At 46.4% G+C, this 20,421-nt stretch overlaps 1 long non-coding RNA gene across 1 annotated transcript; it reads left to right on the forward strand.

The window, feature by feature from the left end:
* The first annotated feature begins 17 nt into the window (after positions 1-17).
* On the forward strand, positions 18-16,899 carry LOC116538102. The gene is made up of 3 exons (XR_004263504.1): positions 18-257; positions 3,946-5,042; positions 16,888-16,899. It is a non-coding gene; the product is annotated as an uncharacterized LOC116538102 (long non-coding RNA).
* Positions 16,900-20,421: the final 3,522 nt, after the last annotated feature.

A 20,421-nucleotide genomic window follows, 5' to 3' on the forward strand; every position in this document is an offset into this window, starting at 1 on the left:
GCCCAGGCCCCCGCCCCCCGCGCGCGGACCCCGCCAGCCACGTCCGGCCCCCGCTCGGCCCCCGCCCGGCCTTTGTCCGGGTGCTGAGCCGCCGCGCCGGGGGAGGGGACGGGCCTGCACCCACCGCCCGCTCATTGACTGACGTGCGGATTCAATTCCGCAGGCTTGCTCAGGCAGCCGCCGCCACGGCCAGATTGGAGAGACGGACTCCCGGGTTCGAATCCCGGCTCTGCCGCTTTTCCACTCTGTGCCCTTAGGTGAGTTGCTTAACCTCTCTGGGCTGGGTCTCTTCATCTATAATATGGGCCTAGTAGTACTGCCTGCCAGTAAGCCATTCCGCAGTGCAGTCCATGTTAGGAGTGCTGGCAATCCTAAATCCACCCCAAGCCCTGATGATTCAGGAAGAGCAAGGGGCCAGTGACCAGGTTCGCCCAGGCTCACAGTCCGGGACATGGGGAGTGAGGGAGAGAAAAACTGCAACAAATGCACGTAGGTAAAATGTAATTGCGATGAAAGCAACAAAACGGGGTAGAAGGGTGGTGACGATGTGTGAGGGGCACCTGGGTGCTTGATAGCAAGGCCGTACGTTCTCAGTTGCAGAGCATTTACTGCTCATCAGGTGCCGCGGGCCCTGCTTTTCAGAAATGTTGTCTTTGCATCCTCAGGCCGACTCTAGGAGGAAAAGGTGGTTGACCCATTTTACAGAGGTCGCGGCAGAAGGCGGCCGCTAGAGTCGGGGAGTAGGTGGATGGAGCCCATCGCTGCCCGGCTCCAGGTGGATCTCACTCGTTGAAGCTGCCGTGGCTGGGGCAGCTCCTTGTTTCTTCATCTAGTGCCTCCTAGCACTGGCTGGGCACTGAGTCACTTTCAGAAGATGTTGGCTGAATGAATGGATAAATGAATATGTAATGCATGGACTGGAGGTTTAGGCCCCTAGCCCGTGTTCTCACAGCCAGTAAGGGGGCTCTTTTCAACAAACCGATGACTCTCCTCCATGCCACGACAGAGTTCTTCCCCACTTCGGTCCCGGATCAGCATTTGGAAGAGGGTGGGCTTATCCAGGGGAGGACTGCTCTCAGCTACCCTGGCCAGGCCACATGGATGATTTGGTGCTGATTCACTTTGGATCCGCCCCTCCATTTGCTCCTCTGACTTCCTTGCCAGACTTTACCATCCTGCCTGGGCCCCAGAGGCTGGCCTGTGTGGATTTCACTGTCCTGGTCTTCCTGTTGGGTTTGGCGGGTGGGAGGCCCTGGGAGGAGATTGAGGGCAGGAGAGAGGGAGGTCTGGGTATTTAATCCCCAAGCCCCTCCTCCCTGGTGGTTTTTACCAAAGGTGCCCTTCCTCATGTGGTCTCTCTCAGGGTTCCTGAAGCCACTTTTCTGCTCAGGACTGTGACAATCTTGCTGTTGCAAGCCCTGAGTACTGCGCCATCCTGGTCTCTCCCTTAGCCCCACCCACACCTGTATACATTGACCCTTTACTAAACTGTCTTCATGGACCCAGCTTGAGGGTGGCATCTGTTTGGTGCCAGGACCCTCACTGATAAAATTCCTGTAAGGCACATTCTTCTGAAGTACAGTTCCCAAGTCTAAGGGTCCTAAGGTCTCATTGGAAATGTCCAAAGAAGTGAAGGTCTGCTTTTCTGTCCCTGCTACCTCGTTCATTGCCTTATTAGGAGACAAGCCTTCCTAATAAAGCAAAAGCTAGAGGCCATCTGTGAATCAGCCAGCTTCCTTTTTCCAGAGAAGCAAAGAGACCTGCTTCCAGCCACACCCTGAGTGGCAGAGTATGCCCATCTCTTCTGCCCTGGCAGGCCTGGCTTGGGGAAGACAAAGTTCCCTCCACAACCACCTGCAGCAGAAGTTGCTGTCCCTGCATCTTTCCATATCTTTCCTTTGTCTTTTTGATTGTAGTAAAAAATACGTAACATAAAATTTAACAATTCAACCATTTTTAAAGCATACAGTTCAGTGGTATTAAGTACACTCATGTTGTTGTGTGACCATCACCACTATCCCTCTCCAGAACCTTTTCATCTTTGTAAACTTGAGTTCTGTCCCTATTAAGCACTGACTCTCCACCACCTTCTCCAGGCCTTGGCAACCATCATTCTTTCCATCTCTATGAATCTGACTACTCTAGGTACTTCATGTGAGTGGAATCACACAGTGGTTTTTTTTTTTTTTTTTTTTATTTTTTGTCTGGCTCATCTCACTTAGCATAATGTCCTCAAGTTTCATCCATGTTGTAGCATCTTGGAAATAGATGTTGGAAGTAGATGCTCAGTGCTGCAAATTAAAATTAGCACCTTGACAAAGGATCTTTCAGCAAGGCAATTTTCACTTCTTGGACTGCAGGAAGGGTACCCTCACTAGCCATCTTGCCGTGAGAGTACAATGAACCAAGGAAAACACACAAATTCATCCCTTATGCATTTGGGGTCGTCCTTACTGCTGTGTCTGATCTCTACTGGCTGGAGCCAGACCTCACAATGTAAACTAAAACCCGATTGGCTAACAACTTAAAACTATTCTAAACAGGTAAAAGCAGTGGAGAGTTGGGACATGCCTGTGAGCACGTCCAGCACAGATATCTTGGTTAAAGTACAAGGACATAGAATGTACTATGTACCTGTAAGCATGGCATGTCTAACGGCTACATAGGATAGGGCTTATAACAAAGTTAGCAAGAAAGGAAACTTTAAAAAGGAACTTTTCTACTTCCCACATAGCATGTATCAGAATTTTCTTCCTTTTTATGGCTGAATAATATTCCATTATACATGTATATATATATATATACATATATGGCACTTTTTCATTATCCGTCTGTCAATAGTCACTTGGGTTGTTTTCATCTTTTGGCTATTCTGAATAATGCTGCTGTGAACATTGGTATAAGAATATCTGTTCAAGTCCCTGCTTTCAATTCTTCTGTGGATATACCAAGAAATGGAATTGCTGGATTATATGGTAATTCTATGTTTAATTTTTTTCTTGAGGAGTCCCTAACTGTCTCCCACAGGGGCTGTGCCATTTTACATTTCCTCAGCAATGCACGAAGTTTCCAATTTCTCCATATCCTTGCCAACACTTGTTATTATGTGTTTTTTCTGTTTTCGTTTTTTTTTGTTTAACACAGTCTCACTCTGTCTCCCATGCTGGAGTGCAGTGGCGTAATCTCAGCTCACTGTAACCCCCGCCCCCCAAGTTCAAGCAGTTCTCCTGTCTCAGCCTCCTGAGTAGCTGGGACTATAGGCACCCACCATGCCTGGCTAATTTTTGTGTTTTTAGTAGAGATGGGGTTTCACCATATTGGTCAGGCTGGTCTTGAACTCCTGACCTCAGGTTATCTACCCACCTCAGCTTCCCAAAGTGCTGGGATTACAGCCACGAGCCACCGTGCCCAGCCTTGATTTGTTTTTTAAGAGACAGGGTCTCATTCTGTCACCCAGGCTGGAGTACAGTGATTTGATCATGGCTCACTGTGGCCTCTATCTCCTGGGCTCAAGGAATCGTCTGCTTCAGCCTCCCTGATACCTGGGACTATAAGTACCCACCACCACATCTGGCTAATTTTTAAATTTTTCTTTTGGAGAGACAGCATCTCACTATGTTGACCAGGCTGATTTTGGACTCCTGGCCTCAAGTGATTTTCCTGCCTTGGCCTCCCAAAGTGGTGGGCTTACATGTTTGAGCCACTGGGCCCGGCCTGTTTTTATTTGTTTATTCATTCCTTTGTTTTTGATAATAACTATTCTAATGGATATGAAATGGAATCTCACGGTGGTTTCGATTTACATTTCTCTAATGATTAGTGATAGTGAGCATCTTTTCATATGCCTGTCGGCCATTTGTATATCTGCTTTGGAGAAGTGCCTATCAAGTCCCCTGCCCATTTTAAAATTAGGTTATTGGTTTTTTTCTTCTTGCCTCTCTATAGCTCCCATTTACCTCCTCGACACCTTGGGCTTTTCTGAGTGGCCACCATCGTTTTTGGAGAACTGAATTGTGAGCTAGTGATGCAGTTTAGGCTGGCTGTTTGGACTGGAAAGCTCCATTTAGGCTCTGCTTGGGAGAGCTGAAGATTATCTGCTGAGAAAAATCTCAACCCAGATGGTCACTACAGTTCACTGGAGCTGGACTAGTTCCTTGTTACAAACGCAGAACACTTCTGCAAATTCAAGTTCATCAGGGAGCCCAAACCTAAGGGAGAACGCGAATGGAAGAGAAATCCCACTTGGAATTCAAATCCTAAGAATGGGTTGTCACTGCAGTTATATTCCTTGAGGTTTGCTGATGGGGCTAGTCCTGGGTTATGGTGCTTTATATACACGATCTTAATTATGATACTAGCCCTGCAAGTTGGATGCCATCCTTTTCATTTGCTGATGGGAAACGGAATCTGAGTGAAGTGAAAGAGTCTAAGGCCACGAAGCTGGTCTGGAGCAGGCACCTGGAGCCAGCCTGACTCCAGACTGTGTTCAGCTGGGAATCGGTGTCCAGTGCTTGCTCAGCCACTTGCCAAGTGTGTGATCTTGGGCAAGCCACTTGACCTCTCTGTGCCCCAGTCTCTTTATCTGTAAGATGGGGATAAGACCTGTAGGCTTGTTCTGAGAGCATCTAAATTAGATCACATGTTTAAAGCCCCATGCATTTTTTATTATTTTGCTACTGACCAAACTGACAACTAAACATCTCCCTTTAACCTGCATCCGTATTTATTTTGGATGGATATCTTTACCCATCCAAATCTCAAAGCGGATTTTAATCTCAGTGCTGCTCTCAACTGCATTCGCTCTTTTCTCATCTGGACCCTCTCTCTATCCCCTGGCTGTGTGTCCAGGTTCACCTCCCTTTCTCTGTGTCCCAAAAGTAGACATCACTTGTCATCTCTAGAAGAAAATAGATTCCATTTTTTTCCACTGGCAGAGGTGTTTGAACCAGAGTGAGTCCAACTTGTATAGGGGCTGGGTAAAATGAGGCTGAGAGCTGCTGGGCTGCATTCGCAGGAGTTTAAGGCGTTCTTAGTCACAGGATGTGATGAAATAGAATGCAATAATGAAGCTGGCCAAAACCCACCAAAACCAAGATGACAGTGAAAGAGATCTCTGGTTGTCCTCCCTGTTCATTATACATTAGTTATAATCCATTGGCATGCTAAGAGACATTCCCACCAGTGCCATGACAGTCTACAAATGCCATGGCAACGTCTGGAAGTTTCCCTATATGGTCTAAAGAGGGGAGGGACCCTCAGTTCCAGAAATCCCTGCCGTATTTCCTGGAAAACTCATGAATAATTCACCCCTTGTTTAGCACATGATCAAGAAATAACTCTAAGTATACTGAGAGTCTGGCAGCCCTGTGGCCACTCTGCCTATGGAGTAGCCATTCTTTATTCCTTTACTTTCTTTTTTTTTTTTGAGACGGAGTCTCGCTCTTGTTACCCAGGCTGGAGTGCAATGGCGCAATCTTGGCTCACCGCAACCTCCGTCTCCTGGGTTCAGGCAATTCTCCTGCCTCAGCCTCCTGAGTTGCTGGGATTACAGGCACGTGCCACCATGCCCAGCTAATTTTTTGTATTTTTGGTAGAGACGGGGTTTCACCATGTTGACCAGGATGGTCTCGATCTCTTGACCTCGTGATCCACCCGCCTTGGCCTCCCAAAGTGCTGGGATTACGGGCTTGAGCCACCGTGCCCGGCCTCCTTTACTTTCTTAATAAATGGCTTTCACTTTACTCTATAGACTTGCCCACAATTATTTCTTGCATGAGGTCCAGAGCCCTCCCTTGGGGTCTTAATCAGGACCCTTTCTAGTAACGTCACCAACATGCCTTGCCATGTGCAGCTCATTTTCCCACCTTGTCTGCTGGTGAACTCTCACTGGCCTTCAAAGCCCATACTGAATGTCACTGGCATCGCTTCCTCTGGGAAGCCCTGACTCCCAGGAACGTAACTGTCTTCCCCCACCCCCGCTGCCACTGTGCCTCGTCCCAGCTGTCATTCTGGGCTGTGATTGTTTTCTGAATATCCAACTCCTTTGCCAGACTCCAAGCTCCCAAGGAGCTGGAATGGCCTTAATTGTCTCAAATCCCCCACCCTTGGCATAGAATTAGCAAAGAGAGGCCCCAAAGACATGCTGTGGGCTGAATGAACTCATCTCCATCTCATGAACTCTGACCTAAGTCCTCGGAGACATCAACCGAGCCTCCAGGGCTGGGCTTGCTGTCCCCCTGCCCATTCCCCAGAACTCTGCACACCATTTCCCTGTATCACACTGCTCTGGGAGCCCTGGCACTTCCCCTGATTGAGGTGTGGAGTGTAGAGGGTAGAAAAGAAGGTGTATCTTCCACCTTAGCTGACTTCATTCCTCCAAATTCCTGTTCTAGAAGTGCATTTTTCAGGCTCGAGAGCTGTAGACCATAGAAAATCGACCGCGGAGTTCCACGTGGCAGGTTTCTCTGTGATTCGTTCAAGGGGCATTGAGTCCATCGACCTGAATCAGCTTCTGCTCTTTTCGTGATTTCGCTGTCTGCCTGGCTGGCAGGCTGCGCTTCTCCCAAATCCCAAGTCCCCAGGACAGATAGCCAGGCCCAGGGAGCTGAGGCCTGCTCCTTTTCCTCTCTCCATCCACAGCCTCCGGGAAGAAGTTGGCCATGGAAAGAGATTCCCTCCGTGACTGCTGTCTGATTGGCTGGCATTGCAGGGTGGTCATAACTAATGTGGCTGTGCTTTCTAATGCTCAGTGGCCTGGCACACGAGGTTCTGTGAAATAGACCACAGGCTATAAGAAAGCAGACCTTGTGGCAAAATTCCAGGTGCCTGGGTTGCAGGGCAGAAGAGCCTTGGGGGTGGGAGGAGGTCGAGTGATGTTATAGCTCAGGACAGGGAGAAAGAGAACTCAGCTGCCTCTGTCCCATCTTCTCCCTCTTTCCTGGCTGCCAATTGTATCTTCCTAAAGGGAAGCTCTGTGGATCCTCCCCTGCTCAGAAACCCTCACTGGCTCCTACCACTCACACATGCTCATGAGCTTTAGGCTGGCATTAAGGTTTCCGTGGCTGGTGCATTCAGTACTCCTGTCACGTGTACCTACTTTGCATTTATAAATTGTGCATCTCTCTCTCTTTTCCCCACTTTGCAAAGGGAAGTGTGGGTTGTAATGTAACTTTCCTTGAGCACTAACCAATCACTGAATACGGCACCACATAGTTTATGTCAGTTTCTGTATCTAATATGCCCAAGAAGTCTGCAGAGCACATAGTATTTTTCCCATTTCAGTGAGAAAATTGAAGCTTAGAGAAGTTGCCCATGGTTGTAGCACAGGAAAATTGTGGAGCTGGGATTTGGGCTCAGATCTGTCTGGCTGCTTGACTTATGTTCTTTTCATTGAAGCAGAATTTCCCTTGAGGACAGGGGCTGTTGTCCACTCTCCTCATGATGTAGGTGGGAGTGGATACAAAACTAGGAAGACACCAGTCCCTGTCCTCTAAGCTGACCTTTATCACTAGCCAGATGGGTCTTTTGAAAAGGCAAGTCAGATCCTATTCCCCACCCCCACCCCACCTTTGTTGAGAATGCTCCAGTGACTTCCCATTGCACTTAGAATAAAGAGAAGGTCCTCACACCCAACCCCAACCCCCAATGCCCTAGAGAATCTGGCCTCTGGTGACCTGTTGACCTCATAACATCCTGCTCCCCAGCACACTCCCCTGTAGCCACTCTGACCTCTCCATTCTGCTTTTTTTTTTTTTTTTTTTTTTAGACTGAGTATCACTCTGTTGCCCAGGCTGGAGTGCAGTGGCACAACCTTGGCTCACTGCAACCTCTGCCTTCCAGGTTCAAGCAATTCTCCTGCCTCAGCCTCCTGAACTGGGACTACAGGTGCCCACCACCACGCTTGGCTAATTTTTGTATTTTTAGTAGAGATGGGGTTTTGCCATGTTGGCGGGCTGGTCTCGAACTCCTGACCTCAGGTGATCCACCTGCCTCAGCCTCCCAAAGGCTCACACCTGGGATTACTCTCCATTCTTAAAACACACATCTCTTTGCACATGCTGTTCTCTCCTCCTGGAATGCTGTTCCCCCAACTCTCAATCTTTCAAACTTTCCTTTAAATGTCACCTCTTCTGAGGCCTTCCCTAAAGTAGCTTCCCCACCTCCCTGTGTGTTTCCTTCACAGTACTTATTGCTGTTGTCATCCTTCTTTCTTTCTTTTTTTGACGGAGCCTCACTCTGTCATCAGGCTGGAGTGCAGTGTTGCGACCTCAGCTCACCGCAACCTCCGCCTCCGGGGTTCAAGCGATTCTCCTGCCTTGGCCTCCCAAGTAGCTGGTATTACAGGCATGTGCCATCACGTCCAGTGAATTTTTGTATTTTTAGTAGAGATGGGGTTTCACCATGTTGGCCAGGATGGTCTCAATCTCCTGACCTCACGATCTGCCCGCCTCAATCTCCCAAAGTGCTGGGATTACAGGCATGAGCCACTATGCCCAGCCTCCTTTTCTTGTTTCTCTCCCAACTGGAACTTCCCTTGAAGGCAGTCCAGTCTGTCTCATTAATTTTTATCACCCAATGCCAGCACCATGCCAGCAGGCTCTTAGTGAATAGTTGTTGAATATGTGTATGGCTATGTTTTCCACAAGAAGGGCAGGGACCCTTCTGTCCCACAGTATCTGGCCCCTGGTGTGCTCAGCAAATCTTTGTTGAATGGATGGATGGGTGAATGAATGGATAGATGGACGTGTGCACATATGAAAGATCATGTTGATCACAAAAGAGTTCTGAGTTATGTTTTATGTCAATGGGCACATACTCCAGCGGTGTCTGAGGCCTCCAAGCCTGATGACTCTCATCTTGTTCACAGAAGCCTGGAGATACCTGCAGAGAGACTAAGGGTGCTTGAAAGATGGAGGTTACCTACCTTTGAGCTGCTTGGGTGCATTTCCCTTTTTAGCCACAAGGTGGCAGCCTGCCATGGCCGCCAAGGCACCGCCTCCCGTAAGGAGCAACAGTTAATGTTTAATAATTGCTCCCCAGTGCTTCCCATGCCTCGCATTCCCTGGGGAATCTAACTGCTTTGTTACCCCGTGTTTGTTCTGTTGACTATAAAGATTATGATTCAGCCTTTCCTAATCTAGAAAGTGCTTCATAACATGATCCAAAAGCGCAGGGAGCCTAGTTAATATGTTCACCAGGTCGACAAGTCTTGACAGAGCGCCTGCCGCGTGCCAGGCACTGTGCTGTGAGCTGCTTGGGATACATCAGTGAACTACACAGGTGAAGATTCATTTTCTTGTGGCACTCACATTCTAGCAGGGAAGTCAGGCAATAAGCAACAAATATACCTAAGGAAACTGAACAGCCTGTTAGAAGGTGATGAACATAATACCGCTATGAACGCAAGAAACACGATGCAGAGATAAGGGGGACGGGGCGGCTGGGGTGGGGACAATAGGAGGCAGCTTAAAATAGGGTGGGAGGTCTTCAGGGAAGGTGACATTTGAGTAACGACTAGGAGGAGGTAAGGGAGGGAGCCCGTGCAGGTGCCTGGGGGAAGAGCCTTCCAGAAGGCAGGAGCAGTCAGTGCAAAGGCTCAAAGGTGGGAGTGTGGCTGGCAGGTCTGAGGAAGGAAAAGGAGGTCAATGTGGCTGGAGTGGAGTGAGAAAAGGAAAGAGAAGCAGGACATGTGGGGACAGAGAGGCACCAGGACACCAGGGCACGTGGAGCGTTGCAGGGATCATGGGAGCATTGGCTTTGACTCAGGGAATGGGAGCGAGAGGAGCAGGATGACCCAACTTCTGTTTTGGGGAGCTGGCTCTGTCTAGAAGGATAGATGCCAGCTCTCCTGGGCATGGGCTTGGATCGTAGTCTTCTACCCCCTACCACTCTGAGTGGGTCCTGTGACTTGCCTGGCCATTGAAATGTGAAGAGAAGCAAAGTTCTTCCCCTTCAGGCAGGAGGACCCGATGGGCAACTTTGCCTCTATTTTGCACCTGGCAGTGCTCCAGATGGTGTCAGTCTGGGTCCTGTAGGGACAATGAGGAACAGAGCGCCTCTGCAGACCTGCGCCGAAAAGTGAGAGCAAAACCTTTGTTGGCTGAGTGACTGGGCTTTTGATATTATTTTTTACTTCTGCCTATTGCGTCCTATCCTGATTGCTAGAGGCAAGCATAGAAGGGGGTGGCCTGCTGGGAGGTTACTGCAATGGTCCAGCTGAGAGGTGATGGTGGCCCAGACCAGGTACGAGCCATGGAGATGCTGAGATGCGGCTGGATTCTAGATATGCTGAATTTTACCTTGTTGGGTGCTGGATATTTTTATAATCATATAAATATTTTCGAGCTTTGTTCTGGAATGCAGTAAAGCTATTTAGAAATGGCTTGATGCTTTCAGATCTCCTCTACATATTTAGGCCATGAGAGCTGCATTTCATCTAGGGTTAACTTTTCCCCACTACTGAGGCAAGATCCTTCTTAGAAATCTGGCTGATGCCCTGTAAGTTATGGGTTATGACCTTACCATTCTTACCATTGGAAAGAAGCACTATTCCCAGCCACGTGTGAGCTTTTTGAGCTTTTGGCTGTAATCTTCAAAGGCAGTTCTTTCCCTGGCATTGAGTCCTTTCCTTGTGCACATGTGAATCTTTCTCCTCCTCAGCTCTGTGCCCTGAAAACTCTTATTGCCTTGACTTTCCCTGGACTCCCAGCCTCTTCTTTATAACTCAGGGAGGCTGCCAGGGTTTCCCCAGACTGTGCTGTGGTTGGACAACCACAGGGCTCCCCTCATTTATTTCTTGTCCTTCTGAGTCATTGACCTTTATTTTCTGAAATCTAATGTCTTGACTATTATTGTTTATATTTTGTCTCAGTTTTTAGTTATTTCAGAAGGGAGGGTACATCTAGACCCTGTTATTCCATTTTGGCTGGAAACCTTGTATTATGTTTTGATACTGAAGCCATGCAAAAGATTGCCCATCATTCACCAAGCTGTGCAACTGGAGGTAGGAGAATTTGTCAAATCTCTTGCCATGGATAAAATAAATTTCAAAGCAATGAGAGACTAATGTGGCTGATGGGCAGCCTGTTTTTCTTTTTTGATGGAACATGAAATGATGCTGTCTCTTATAATTAATGGCATATTGAAGTTGATAAAATACACTGTTTCACAGTTTTTCTGAGAATTCCAACTACTGGAATTCTGTAGGTCTGTTTCTAATGTCTGTTGTTTCTGCTATTTCTAATTCATTTTGTCTTATCTTTTTCTATCTTTTTTTTTCTGGATACTTTATTGAAAAAGCATTTATTGAAATAGTTTGAGGCCTAATGACATTATCTTCCCTCAGAAAGGGTTTGGGGACCCAATGGCCTAAGTTTCAGGGTTGATGCTATAAAACCAAACTGCAGTCTAATCCATGGCTGGCTTCTTTCTGATTTACCCTTATTTCCAGAAGGCAGCCTGCCAGAGTCCCAGCCCAAAAGGAGGAGGTGGTTTACTAAGATCTCATTCCTTGACGGTCCCTAATTCTAAATTGTGCTCACCTAGCACTTTGAGGCTAACAAAAAGGCAATTCAGCCTCTCAGCTGCTCAGATTGGCAAATGCTTCCTGTGTAAAACTGGTCCTGAGTTCTTTGGTCACCAATTAGGATTCCTTGCCTGGGGACACCAATGTTAGCTTTTTTTTGATGATTGGGGGATATTAAAAAATATCTTCCAGCCTTTTTATTTATTTTACTATATAACCTACCATTAGTGTCATATATGCATTTTTATTTATTTGCTTATTTATTTTAGTTTTTAGAAACAGGTTCTGTGTCACCAGGCTGGTCTTAAACTCTTGGTCTCGAGTGATCCAAAGTGTTGGGATTACAGACATAAGCCACTGCACCCAGACTTAATTGCTTATTTAAACAGATACTATGTTGCACCTGCCCTTTTACATATTTCTAAACCTCTACAATCCTCACAACAAGGCTATCAGATAGGTACTATTTTTGTTCCCACTTTGCAGACAAGGAAATGAAATACAGAGAGATTCAATGATTCATGAAAGCTGTTAAGTGGCAGAACCAGGATTTGAACCGAAGCAGTCTGGCTGCAGAGTTCATGGACGTATGTCCCTGGCTGTTTATAAATTTATGTTCACAGCCTGTGATGGGTGCTGTGAAGTGGTAGGAGGCCAGTCCAGCCTGCTGGCTGCCCTGAGAAAGTCATGCTTAAGTTGAGAACTGATGGGTGTGACTGACCTAATTGTGGGACTGAGTGGCAGATCAAGGGAGCAGCATGTGCAAAAGTCCTGAGGTGGCCATTCAAGGAATGGTGAGAAGGCCACAGAGGAGGAGCGTGGTGTAAGATAAGGCAAGGATGTAGCGGCAGTAGGCTCTATTCAGTGTTTTGGATTTTATCCTAACTTGAAAAGCCTTTAGAGGATTTTTTTTTTTTTTTTTTTTTTGAGACAGAGTCTTGCTTTGTCATCCAGACTGGAGACAGTCTCACTTTGTCACCCAGACTGGAGTGCAGTGATACAATTTTGGCTCACTGCAACCTCCACCTCCCAGGTTCAAGCAATTCTCCTGTCTTAGCCTCCTGAGTAGCTGGGATTACAGGCACGCACCACCATGCCCGGCGAATTTTTTGTATTTTTAATAGCGATCGGGTTTTGCCATGTTGGCCAGGCTAGTCTCAAACTCCTGAGCTCAGGCAATCCACCCGCCTTGGCCTCCCAAAGTGCTAGGATTACAAGCGTGAGCCATCGTGCCTGGCTGACTTTACAGGATTTTTAAGGAGAGGAGTGACTTGGTCAGATAAATATGCCCACGCTGTGTATGCCTAGAGCTTAAAGCAGAATTAAATCCCTGGGGTAAAAGAGGCTTGTAACTCTTAGTTCACCATCACCCCAGGTCACACCAGAGAAAACTTAGGGTCACTGAGGCGAGGATTTCTTTGAAGAGAGTTTTTGGAGTGATACAGTCCTCTTCCTCTTCTCTTGGTTCTCTCCTTCCCTCTTGGAGACCAAAAAGGAGTTGGCCTTCAAGACAACTGCTTGTAGAAAGTAGGGGTCAGCCAGCAGGGAGACTGACACTTTCTTCTTTGTCCCCCAATCCACCCCTCGTTTGTTGAGCTACAGACCCTGGAGGGCGCCAGTGCAGGGTGGGGGCAGGGGAGTGGGTGGAGCCAAAGCCACTGGATCCTGTCTGTGCTCTGGAAAACACGGGGAGCCATGGCGGGCTGGAGTCCCCCCGTGAGGCCACAGACAAATGAGAGAACTGAGGCGGTGGCCTCACTTCCAGAATCTGGCCAGGCAAAGGTGCCAGCAGTTCCTTTGGGTCCAGTGCGTGCTGGGAACGTGGCTGGGCCGGAGCCACCTGGAAGCATGTGGACCGAAGACAAGGGCCCTCCGAGGGCTCTGTGCCCGGCCATGCCTCTTGGCAAGAGGCCAAGGAGTGGACCTTCAGAGCAGGGTGTAAGGGGAAGCATAAAGAGACAGATGCCAGAGAGTGGGCAGGAAAGGGCCTTAGTAAGGGGGATGGAGTCTGGGAGGCCTTACAAAGCTTCCGGGAGAAAGAGCTACAGATCTTCCAGAGAGCTAACAGTGGTGGGAGTCAACGCTGGTTGCTTCCTGCATGCTCCCTAATGCATCTCTGCTCCTTCAGTCTTCAGGTGCAGGCAGCAGCTCAGGTCAGAGCAAAAAGTGAGCTGGGCGCAGCCAGATGTCACTCTCTTTTTCCTTGGAGTAAATTTCCGTAGCTTGCTGTCTTCTACTTCACCTCCCTAGGAGAGGGAAGGTCTTTGTGAAATTTCTGCTCAATATCCCCAGATTTTAAACTACTTCTTCAGTCTCAATTTCCATTAGAATCTTTCAGTTCAAAAATACTGAAATATCTTTAGAGTCTGGTAAGTTTTGTACCTATTTAAGAAACTGCCAACTGTTTTCCAGAATGGCTACACCATTTTCCATTCCTACTAGCAATGTGTGAGAAATCAAATTTCTCTACATCCTCACCAGTATTTGACATTGCCACTATTTTAAATTTCAGCTGTCGTAATAGGTGTGTGGTGATATTCCACTGAGTGGATATAACACTGTGAATGTTTAGGCACTCATAAGTTGATGGCCATTTGGGTTGTTTCCGTTTGGCAATTGTGAATAGTGCCACTACGAATATTTGTGTCTAAGTTTAGTTTGAATACCTATTTTCAGTTCTTTATGAGCGGACCTGTTGAGTCATGTGTGGTCATTCATTCATTAATGTATTGAGGGACCATCAAATAGTCTTCCATAGTGGATGTATCATGTGACATTTCTACCAGCAATGTCCGAGGGTTCCAATTTCTCCATTTCCTTGCAAACACTTACTGTTTCCTTTTTTTTTTTTTTTTTGATATGGCCATCCTAATGGGTAGGAAGTGGTGTCTCAGTGTGATTTTAATTCGCATTTCCCTAATGACTAATTATGTTGAGCATCTTTTCATGTGCTCGCTGGCCATTCATATACCTTCTTTGGAGAAGGGTTTATTCAGCCCTTTGCCCATTTTTGAATTGGATTGTTTCTTCTTGGTATTGAGTGTAAGGGTTCTTTTTTATTCTAGTTACAAATCTCTTAGCAGATTATGATTTGCAAATATTTTCTCACATTCTGTAAGTTGATTTTTCACTTTCTTAATGGTGTCCTGTGAAGCATAAAAGTCTTAAATTTTGATGAAGTCCAATTTATCTACTTCTTTTATTGCTGCTTTTGGTGTTTGATCTAAGAATCCATTGCCAAATTCAAGGTCATAAAAACTTATTTCTGTTTTTTTGTTCTGAGTTTTATAGTTTTACCCCTTATATTTAGGCATTTGATTCATCATGAATGAATTTTGTATGTGGTATGAAGTAAGAGAGCAATTTCATTCTTTTACATGCGATTATCCAGTTGTCTCAGCCCCATGTGTTGAAAAGAATGTCTATAATGTTTTTGAGTGTATAATTTTGATTAGCATATTTTAGTGGTTGCTCTATGTATTATATATTCAAAGCTTATCAGTGTCTACTGGTGTCAACATTTTATGAGTTCAAATGAAGTATAGAAACATTATCTCCCTTTATGTCCTCTCTCCTTCCGTTTATAATATTTAAATATTTCCTCTTCATACATCGAGAATCATATTAGACAGTGTTATAAAGTTTGTTTCATAGTCAAGCATAATTCAGAAAACTCGAGAGAGGAAGGAAAGTCTATTGTATTTACCCATATATTTGCTGTTTCCATGCTTTTTTTTTCTTCCTGATGTTCCAAGATTCTATCTTTTGTCATTTCCTATTCAAGAGAGGAAGGAAAGCGTATTGTATTTACCCATATATTTGCTGTTTCCATGCTTTCATTTTTCTTCCTGATATTCCAAGATTCTGTCTTTTGTCATTTCCTATGTTTAGAAAACTTCTTTCAGTCAGTCATTCTTTTAGGGTAGGTCTACTGACAACAAATTCTCCTGGTATTCCTTCATCTGAGAATGTCTTGATTTCTCCTTCAATCCTGAAGGATTTTTTTTTTTTTTTTTTTTTTTTTTTTTGCTGGATTTACAATTCTAGGTCGGCAGTTTTGGCATCTGAAAAATGTTTGCCACTTCTTTCCAGTCTCCGTGGTATCTGGTGATAAATAAGTTGTCATTTGAATTCCTCCTCCCCCACCTGCCGCCATTGGTAGTGTGTTGCTTCTCTTTGGCTGCGTTTAAGACTTTGTCTTTAGCTTTCAGAAATTTGACCATGTTGTGTCTTTTTGTGGATTTCTTTGAATTGATCCTATTTGGGGTTTTCTCAATTTCCTAAATCTGTAGACTTTTTTTAGCCAAAGTTGGAACATTTTCAAATCCTTTTTCAGCACCACCCTCTTTACCCTTTCATTTCCTTTCATTTTCTTCCTCCTTTCCCTCCAGAACTCCAATAATATGAGTGTTTGATCTTCTCGTACAATTGCACGTGTACCTGACACTCTGTTCATGTTTTTCCCAATTTATTTTTTCCCTGTTGTTCCATCATCATTTACTAATCCTTTCCTTTATTATATCCATTCTGGTGTTGAGATATCCATTCAGTTCTTAATTTTGGTTATTGTACTTTTTTAGTTCCCAAATTTTTACTTGGTTCTTTATATCTTCAATTTTTTTTGCTGAGACTTTCCATTTTATCCTTCATTTTAAATGTGTTCTTAATTGTTTGTTGAAACATTTTTGTGATTTCTGCTTTAAAATCCCTGTTAGATAATTCAAAAATCTGTGTCATCTTGATGACTGTCTTTTCTCATTTTATTTAAGATCTTTCCGATTCTTGGTATGATAAGTGATTTTTTTTTTTTTTTGAGACAGAGTCTCACTTGGTTGCCCAGGCTGGAGGGCAGTGGCGTGATCTCAGTTCATGGCAACCTCTGACTCCCAGGTTCAGAGGTTGAATTATCAACCTGTCTCAGCCTCCCAAGTAGCTGGGATTACAGGCATGCGCCACCATACATGGCGAATTTTTGAGACAGAGTCTTGCTCTGTCCCCCAGGCTGGAGTGCAGTGATGCAATCTTAGCTTGCTGCAACTTCCACCTCCTGGGTTCAAGTGATTCTCCTGCCTCCGCCTCCTGAGTAGGTGGGAGGGACTACAGCCGTGCACCGCCATGACTGACTAATTTATTTTATTTAGTAGAGATGGGGTTTCACCATGTTGGCCAAGCTGATCTCGAACTTCTGACCTCAATGATCCACCTGCCTTGGCCTCCCAAAGTGCTGGGATTACAGGTGTGAGCCACTGTGCCCAGTCTGATAAGTGACTTTTGATTGAAACGTGACCATTTTGGGTATCATAAGACTCTGGATCTTACTTAAATCTTAGGTTTCAGCAGGATTTTCTGACATTGTTGTAGAGGAGATAGGGGGCGTCTTCCTCGTTACTGCCCAGTGAGGGTGGAAGTCCAGGTTTTCTACTTGGCTTATGTTTCTGCCTGATGCAGGGGGCTTCTTGTTACTGCTGGGCAGGGGTGGGAATTCCAGTCTCCCATGTGGCCTCCACTGCCGCTGTGTATGTGGGGTGGTCTTATCATTGCAGAGTGGTGGTAAAAGTCCTGACTCTGAACAGGGCTCTTCTGACACCGCCCCAGCAGGGGGCAGAAACAAGGGTGGGCTGGAGTCCAGGCTCCCCGCGTCGTCTCCACTGACTCAGTGGAGGAGGCCTCAGGACCACCAGCTTCCTTCTGGATCTCTCCAACACCACCCTGGAGGTGAAGTGGAGGAGGCTTGCTACGGCTTGGCCAGGGCAGAAATCCAGCCCCTCCCCTTGGCCTTTGCTGGCATGGGCAGTGTTTTCTGTGGAGCTGGGCTGGAGCAGAGTGGTTATTATCTAAACATTTCCTGTCTTGCCAAGCTGCTCCTTGCCTGATCTTCTAGTTAGAGAGCGTGGGCTCTTCTTGGGGCTTCTTCAGGCTACCCGTTGACATTTCTGGGTTGCTGGCTTGCCTAGTATTCAGTATGAGCTATGTGAAGCAAAACAACACAACCCAGGGAGCTCACCGCCGTGCTGTTAACGTGGGCCCTCGCATCCCAGCTGGCCTGCCTTCTCTTCACCTTCCAGAGTCGTCTTATGTTTGTTTTATATCAAACGTTTAGGCTTGTTTTTGTATTTAGTGGGAAGAAGAGGGAAAAACATGCTTACTCCATCTTTATGGAAATTCTAGAACAAGGTTCTTTTCATTTTGTACCCATTAAAACCCTCAAATGATTACTTCACCTGCTGGGTTCTGGGGAGGATTAGAGATGAGGCATAGAGAGTGGAGAGCACACAGTCAGCGCCCAAGTAAGGGTCAAGAGGAGAAAGAGACGTTGTGATTTTTTTTTTCTTTTTTCTTTTTTTGAGCCAGAGTCTTGCTCTGTTGCTCAGGCAATGCTGCAGTGGTGCAACCTCGGCTCACTGCAGCCTCCACCTGGTGGGTTCAAGTGATTCTCCTGCTTCAGCCTCTTGAGTAGCTGGGATCACAGGCATATGCCACCATGCCTGGCTAAATTTTTTTGTATTTTTAGTAGAGACAGGGTTTCACCTTGTTGGCCAGGCTGGTCTCGAACTCCTGGCCTCAAGTGATTCACCCGCCTCGACCTCCTAAAATGCTGGGATTACAGCTCTGAGCCACCTGTCTAGAAATTCTTATTCTTATTGTTTTGTTATTTTGGAAGCACTAGTAGTTAATTTCCTCCTCATTCAAGCTACTGCTAGATAACAGTAGGTCTGAGGTTTTGAATTATTGATAAGTACTATTTTATCTTCCCTGAAATAAACTTGTTTGAGCTTTCTGTCTGATTTCTCTTCCTGTCCCGCCCCCTCATGTAAATGGCAACCATTTTGATTGAGCACCTTCTGTGTGCCAAATGTGTACTCCAGCCTTGCCACCGTCTTTCAAACACACAGAAACCCTGAACCGTCAGGAGGGGCTTGTTAGATCTTGGGCTGTGTTAGGGGGTTTGGGAGAGGAGTCAAAGAGGCGGACTTTTGCTCTGGATGGGCTGCTGTCAGGAAGCAGGGGTAATTCAGAGTCTGGTAATACTTTTTATCTAGGAGGCGGGGTGGGGGTGTCGGGGGGGGAAGAGCCCTATTGCTCAGCTTGGGCGGGAGGGGAATACATGCTGTTTAGGGCATTGCCAGGGTCTTTGTTTTTGTGTCTGCAGGGCATGATTAAGGAGTGGTCTTTTTTTGGCTCTGTTTTCTCTCCTTCACAGTGTCCTCATCTGACGTTGCTATTCTGTGAAGCTGTGTGTGTTCAGGATGGAGTGGCACAGCCTGGCTGGAAGCAGAAGACCAGCTACCAGCTCTTGGTGCCAGGACTGCTTTCTCTTTCTCTCTTTCTCTTTTTTTTTTTGAGATGGAGTTTTGCTCTTGTCGTCCAGGCTGGAGTGCAATGGCATAATCTTGGCTTATTGCAACCTCTGCCTCCCAGGTTCAAGTGATTCTCCTGCCTCAGCCTTCCCAGTAGCTGAGATTATAGGCTCCTGCCACCACACCTGACTAATTTTTGTATTTTTAGTAGAGATGGGGTTTTACCATGTTGGCCAGGCTGGTCATGAACTCTGATCTCAGGCAATTCGCCCGCCTCGGCCTCCCAAAGTGCTGGGATTATAGGCACTCAGCCAGGACTGCTTCTTTCTTTACTTTCTTCTTCAAATCCTGCTCTCCTCAGGGGGCCCAGGTTTAAGAAGGAAGAGTCTTGCTTCAAATCTCCCAGGTGTAAAGAAGCCTGGAGCCAGCTCCCTAGTTGAATTTGGGGAGAGAAGATATTTCTGCTGGGAGGAAACAGGAACTTAGGTGTAGACACATGTATCTGGCCTCATGGGCTTAGATGGTTTCTGCTAAGTCTGACCAGGGCCTTAATGTCAGGAATGGGAGAGCTTTTTTTTTTTTTTTTTTTGTAAGATGGGGTTTCACCCTTGTTACCCAGGCTGGAGTGCAATGGTGCGATCTCGGCTCACCGCAACCTCCGCCTCCTGGGTTCGGGCAATTCTCCTGCCTCAGCCCCCTGAGTAGCTGGGATTACAGGCACGCGCCACCATGCCCAGCTAATTTTTTGTATTTTTAGTAGAGACGGGGTTTCACCATGTTGACCAGGATGGTCTCGATCTCTTGACCTCGTGATCCACGCGCCTCGGCCTCCCAAAGTGCTGGGATTACAGGCGTGAACCACCGCGCCCAGCCTAAGGAATGGGAGAACTTACTAGAGAGCCAAGCTTCCGAGAAAGGAACTGTGTGGCCCAAGGCAACAGCCAGCAAGGGCTACACCTGGATTCCAAAACATAGTTATTTAGTTCAGAAGAGTCATTTTATGCCGAGAAGGAGGTGTCATTTACATTGTGCTGTATGACGAGCAAAACTCCAGCTCAAAAAAAAAGAGAGAGAGAGAAAGAGAAAGCAGCCCTGGCCCAAGAGCTGGTAGCTGGTCTTCTGCTTCCAGCCAGGCTGGGAGTCAGTCACAGGCCTCTATGTGCTGAAAAACAGTACAAAATAGACCAAGCAGAAGAAAGACATGGAAATAAAGCCAAGAGGGGAGGGATGTGTAAACTTCCATCCTATTCTTTGCTAGATCGAATAAACAAGAAATGAATCCAAACATGGAGCAATGTTCTTGGCCATTTAGAGCAGTGAATGAGCTCAATGGAGCCTCCTCTGCCCAATGTACATCTGCAGGTCTGTTAGTCTTTTGCACGCAACTGGGATGTTTATGACACCCCCATGAGCTCCATGAATCTCAAGTGAAGAGCCCCTGATATGGAAGACTTTAATTATAAACTAGCCCAAGCTTAGGAATCGGAGCTAAATTGAAATCCCAGCCCCACGTCTCTGGTTATGTGACTGTCGACAAGTTATTGAACCTCTCTGAGCCTTAGTTTCCTTATCAGTAAAAAGAGGATCACAAAAGACATT

The sequence above is a fragment of the Sapajus apella genome, unplaced genomic scaffold, assembly GCF_009761245.1.
Source record: "Sapajus apella isolate SASKATOON/1434 unplaced genomic scaffold, GSC_monkey_1.0 scaffold117, whole genome shotgun sequence".
Taxonomy (NCBI): Eukaryota; Metazoa; Chordata; class Mammalia; order Primates; family Cebidae; genus Sapajus; species Sapajus apella.